The sequence below is a fragment of the Lolium perenne genome, chromosome 1 (assembly GCF_019359855.2).
Source record: "Lolium perenne isolate Kyuss_39 chromosome 1, Kyuss_2.0, whole genome shotgun sequence".
Taxonomy (NCBI): Eukaryota; Viridiplantae; Streptophyta; class Magnoliopsida; order Poales; family Poaceae; genus Lolium; species Lolium perenne.
Window position 1 is genome coordinate 125,579,650 of NC_067244.2, and position 6,000 is coordinate 125,585,649.

Sequence of the window (6,000 nt, forward strand, 5' to 3'; positions counted from 1 at the left end):
TTCACACAAGTGTTTGCTTCTTAAGGTGGAGAGAGATAGGTGAACTGACTCAACAATAAAAGTAAAAGAATGGTCCTTCAAAGAGGAAAGCATCGATTGCTATATTTGTGCTAGAGCTTTGATTTTGAAAACGAGAAACAATTTTGTCAACGGTAGTAATAAAGCACATGTGTTATGTAAATTATATCTTACAAGTTGCAAGCCTCATGCATAGTATACTAATAGTGCCCGCACCTTGTCCTAATTAGCTCGGATTACCTGGATTATCATCGCAATGCACATGTTTTAACCAAGTGTCACAAAGGGGTACCTCTATGCCTTTGTACAAAGGTCTAAGGAGAAAGCTCGCATCGGATTTCTCGCTATTGATTATTCTCAACTTAGACATCCATACCGGGACAACATAGACAACAGATAATGGACTCCTCTTTTATGCATAAGCATTCAACAACAATTTATTTTCTCATATGAGATTGAGGATATATGTCCAAAACTGAAACTTCCACCATGGATCATGGCTTTAGTTAGCGGCCCAATGTTCTTCTCTAACATTATGCAATGCTCTAACCATTTTAGCGGTAAATCTCCCTTACTTCAGACAAGACGAACATGCATAGCAACTCACATGATATTCAACAAAGAGTAGTTGATGGCGTCCCCAGGAACATGGTTATCGCACAACAAGCAACTTAATAAGAGATAAAGTGCATAAGTACATATTCAATACCACAATAGTTTTTAGGCTATTTGTCCCATGAGCTATATATTGTAAAGGTAGAGGATAGAAATTTAAAGGTAGCACTCAAGCAATTTACTTTGGAATGGCGGAGAAATACCATGTAGTAGGTAGGTATGGTGGACACAAATGGCATAGTGGTTGGCTCAAGTATTTGGATGCATGAGAAGTATTCCCTCTCGATACAAGGCTTAGGCTAGCAAGGCTATTTGAAACAAACACAAGGATGAAGCGGTGCAGCAAAACTCACATAAAAAACACATTGTAAACATTATAAGACTCTACACCGTCTTCCTTGTTGTTCAAACTCAATACTAGAAATTATCTAGACTTTAGAGAGACCAAATATGCAAACCAAATTTTAGCATGCTCTATGTATTTCTTCATTAATAAGTGCAAAGCATATGATGCAAGAGCTTAAACATGAGCACAACAATTGCCAAGTATCACATTATCCAAGACATTTTAGCAAATTACTACATGTAGCATTTTCCAATTCCAACCATATAACAATTTAACGAAGAAGAAACTTCGCCATGAATACTATGAGTAAAACCTAAGGACATACTTGTCCATATGCTACAGCGGAGCGTGTCTCTCTCCCACACAATGAATTCTAGGATCCATTTTATTCAAACAAAACAAAAACAAAAACAAACCGACGCTCCAAGCAAAGCACATAAGATGTGATGGAATAAAAATATAGTTTCAGGGGAGGAACCTGATAATGTTGTCGATGAAGAAGGGGATGCCTTGGGCATCCCCAAGCTTAGACACTTGAGTCTTCTTGATATATGCATGGGTGAACCACCGGGGCATCCCCAAGCTTAGAGCTTTCACTCTCCTTGATCATGTTGTATCATCTACCTCTCTTGATCCTTGAAAACTTCCTCCACACCAAACTCAAAACAAATCATTAGAGGGTTAGTGCACAATCAAAATATACATGTTCAGAGGTGACATAATCATTCTTAACACTTCTGGACATTGCACAAAGCTACTGAAAGTCAATGGAATCGAAATATCCATCGAACATATCAAAACAGGCAATGCGAAATAAAAGGCAGAATCTGTCAAAACAGAACAGTTCGTAATGACGAATTTTATAGAGGCACCAGACTTGCTCAAATGAAAATTCTCAAATTGAATGAAAGTTTCGTACATATCTGAGGATCACTCACGTAAATTGGCATAATTTTCTGAGTTACCTACAGAGAATTTTGCCCAGATTCGTGACAGCAAAGAAATCTGTTTCTGCGCAGTAATCCAAATCTAGTATGAACCTTACTATCAACGACTTTACTTGGCACAACAATGTACAAAACTAAGATAAGAAGAGGTTGCTACAGTAGTAAACAACTTCCAAGACTCAAAATATAAAACAAAATACTATAGTAAAAACATGGGTTGTCTCCCATAAGCGCTTTTCTTTAACGCCTTTCAGCTAGGCGCAGAAAGTGTATATCAAGTATTATCAAGAGACGAAGTGTCAACATCATAATTTGTTCTAATAATAGAATCAAAAGGTAACTTCATTCTCTTTCTTGGGAAGTGTTCCATACCTTTCTTGAGAGGAAATTGATATTTAATATTACCTTCCTTCATATCAATGATAGCACCAACAGTTCGAAGAAAAGGTCTTCCCAATATGATGGGATAAGATGCATTGCATTCAATATCCAAGACAACAAAATCAACGGGGACAAGGTTATTGTTAACGGTAATGCGAACATTATCAACTTTCCCCAAAGGTTTCTTTGTAGAATGATCAGCAAGATTAACATCCAAATAACAATTTTTCAATGGTGGCAAGTCAAGCATACTATAGATTTCTTAGGCATAACAGAAATAATTGCACCAAGATCACATAAAGCATCTATTATATACTAAAAGCAAAATGCGGGTGTTTAAAATAGAGACACTCGGTTAATCCACATCATCCTAATTATTTTAATTGTTAGATCTAAATTATGTGGCTAGGATTTAACGAAAGATTATTAGTTACGTAACAGCGTATTGTCCAGTTGACACATAAAAGAACATTTGTATGTGTCATTAGTTCCCTTTATTCGAGTGGGTTAACGAAAAGAAAAAAAGATATACATGGAAATAGGCGAGTCAGTTTAGGATTAAAAAAAGGCAACTATCTAGCTAGCCCGTTTGGCCTTTGGAAAATCAAACTGTCCATGGAAATAGCTGAGTCCGTTAAGGAAAAAAAAGCAGATCTATTTACGTCAAAGTTACATGGTAATAGGATAGTCAGATTATTATAAAGAAAAAAGGCAGCTCATTTACCTGAGCCCGTTTGGAAAATCAAACAAAAGATAAGAGTCCGTCTATGATAAAATAAAAGAGAATTCACAAGCAAGCTAGGGGTCCGCACTCCGCAGGTTCAGAATTGCTATAGCTGAGTTCGTTCAGGAAATAAAATGCAATGCCCTATCATATTGCTAGGTTCGTCAGCATAGCTAAGTCCATCATAGAAAATATAGATGTCATACACCAGCGCAGCTTTAGGGCAGAAATATTTTCTACAATTTCAACCTGTGATATTACGAAGTATAATGATTAATACATGGTTGAGTGTGAAGATTTATAAATGTACATAATTGCATGCTTGAATATACAAAAGAAGACATTCGAATTTTTTATTTGAATATGAAACACAAAATAGATAAAAATATTCCGAAACCCCGGTTACTAAAACATTTCGCGAAAGGTTGAAATATCATGCTCTTCAAATATTATTAGAAAAACACGAACGCCTGATTATCAAATTTGTTTAGTTTAAGCATCTGCTCAATATGGTTAGATCTCCACACATTGAACTATTATTTTAAAAAACTTGATATTACAACATCATTGTATGTAGCCTAGACGTTACAGACTTGATCTCATATACACTACAATCAGTATTGGACTAGAAACATCAGATATGCTTGATTTTAAAACACGGACAAAAACTACTATATCAAACATGTGTTCCTTCTTAAGTTTTGACTAGCGAAGAATAAACATTTATTAATCAAACAATGCAATTTTATATTTATCTTAGTTTAGAACCTTAATGATATAAAAGTAGTGATCAAAGTTTACCCATTGAGGCCGTGTTAAAGTCTTAGAAGTTACACATTTTGAAACTGCATAAGCAATTGAGATGAAGAAATAAATATTAAAGTAACAATTCTACATCGTTAATTTGCCCCAATTATTAGCTACCACCAATTGTTTTCCCTTTTCCGTCATAAATCTTTTTTATAAATATTTATTATCCATCACCTACAGTTTTACTTTGAGTAATATTTGTTACAAACAACACACACAAGTGATTTGACGGATGCCAATCATAATTGGCGTGCAGATTCATGTTGGTTAAAGTTGTTACTCTCATATTTGATTTTTTATTTGTCTATGACATTTTTTATAATTCACTTAGAACCATATTATTTCTAATTATAAAATGTGATATCCAAAGAATCAAAACTTTATTTTTGAAATATTTTCAGCCCACTAAAGATGATGCCCTCGCATTTGCGAGGGCCACCGCGCTAGTTACAATCAAAGTCATTGACCTTCATCTTAATGATGGCCTCCCAACCATCCTCTAGCTTTCTAGGAATAGAAGCTTCGCGCTCTAATTTCTCTTCTCTAGCTTTTATGAGAGCATTTGTAATATGTTTCGTGAAAGCCAAATTTATAGCACTAGCATTAGGACTTTTAGCAAGTTTTTGTAAGAACTTTATAACTTCAGAGATGTGGCAATCATAAAAATTTAAACCATTATAATCTAAAGCAATGGGATCATCATCCCCAATGTTGGAAAAAATTTCAGCAGCTTTATCACGAGCGATTTCAATGATTTTAAGCGATTTGAGCAGTTTCTCGCGCTTTGCATTAGAAGTGGAAACATTGCTAACACCAATTCTTTTATTAGTAATAGTAGGAGGTGCAGCAACTTGTGTAGCATTAGCATTACTAGTGGTGGTAATAGTCCAAACTTTAGCTATATTATCTTCTTTAGCATTTTCTTCTCTTTCCCATCTAGCACGCAATTCGGCCATCAATCTTATATTCTCATTAATTCTAACTTGGATGGCATTTGCTGTAGTAACAATTTTATTATGATGATTTTCATTAGGCATAACTTTCGATTTCAAAAGATCAACATCAGCAGCAAGACTATCGACTTTAGAAGCAAGTATATCAATTTTCCCAAGCTTTTCTTCAACAGATTTGTTAAAAGCAGTTTGTGTACTAATAAATTCTTTAAGCATGGCTTCAAGTCCAGGGGGTGAATTCCTATTATTGTTGTAAGAATTCCCATAAGAATTACCATAGTCGTTGCCATTATTATAAGGATATGGCCTATAGTTGTTACTAGAATTGTTCCGGTAAGCATTGTTGTTGAAATTATTATTTTTAATGAAGTTTACATCAACATGTTCTTCTTGAGCAACCAATGAAGCTAACGGAACATTATTAGGATCAATATTAGTCCTATCATTCACAAGCATAGACATAATAGCATCAATCTTATCACTCAAGGAAGAGGTTTCTTCGACAGAATTTACCTTCTTACCTTGTGGAGCTCTTTCCGTGTGCCATTCAGAGTAGTTGATCATCATATTATCAAGAAGCTTTGTTGCCTCACCAAGAGTGATGGACATAAAGGTACCTCCAGCAGCTGAATCCAATAGGTTCCGCGAAGAAAAATTCAGTCCTGCATAAAAGGTTTGGATGATCATCCAAGTAGTCAGTCCATGGGTTGGGCAATTTTTAACCAAAGATTTCATTCTTTCCCATGCTTGTGCAACATGCTCAGTATCCAATTGTTTAAAATTCATTATGCTACTCCTCAAAGATATAATTTTAGCAGGGGGATAATATCTACCAATAAAAGCATCCTTGCATTTAGTCCATGAATCAATACTATTCTTAGGCAGAGATAGCAACCAATCTTTAGCTCTTCCTCTTAATGAGAAAGGGAACAATTTTAATTTTATAATGTCACCATCTACATCTTTATACTTTTGCATTTCACATAGTTCAACAAAATTATTGAGATGGGCAGCAGCATCATCAGAACTAACACCAGAAAATTGCTCTCGCATAACAAGATTCAGTAAAGCAGGTTTAATTTCAAAGAATTCTGCTGTAGTAGCAGGTGGAGCAATAGGTGTGCATAAGAAATCATTATTATTTGTGGTTGTGAAGTCACACAACTTAGTATTTTCAGGAGTACCCATTTTAGCAACAGTAAATAA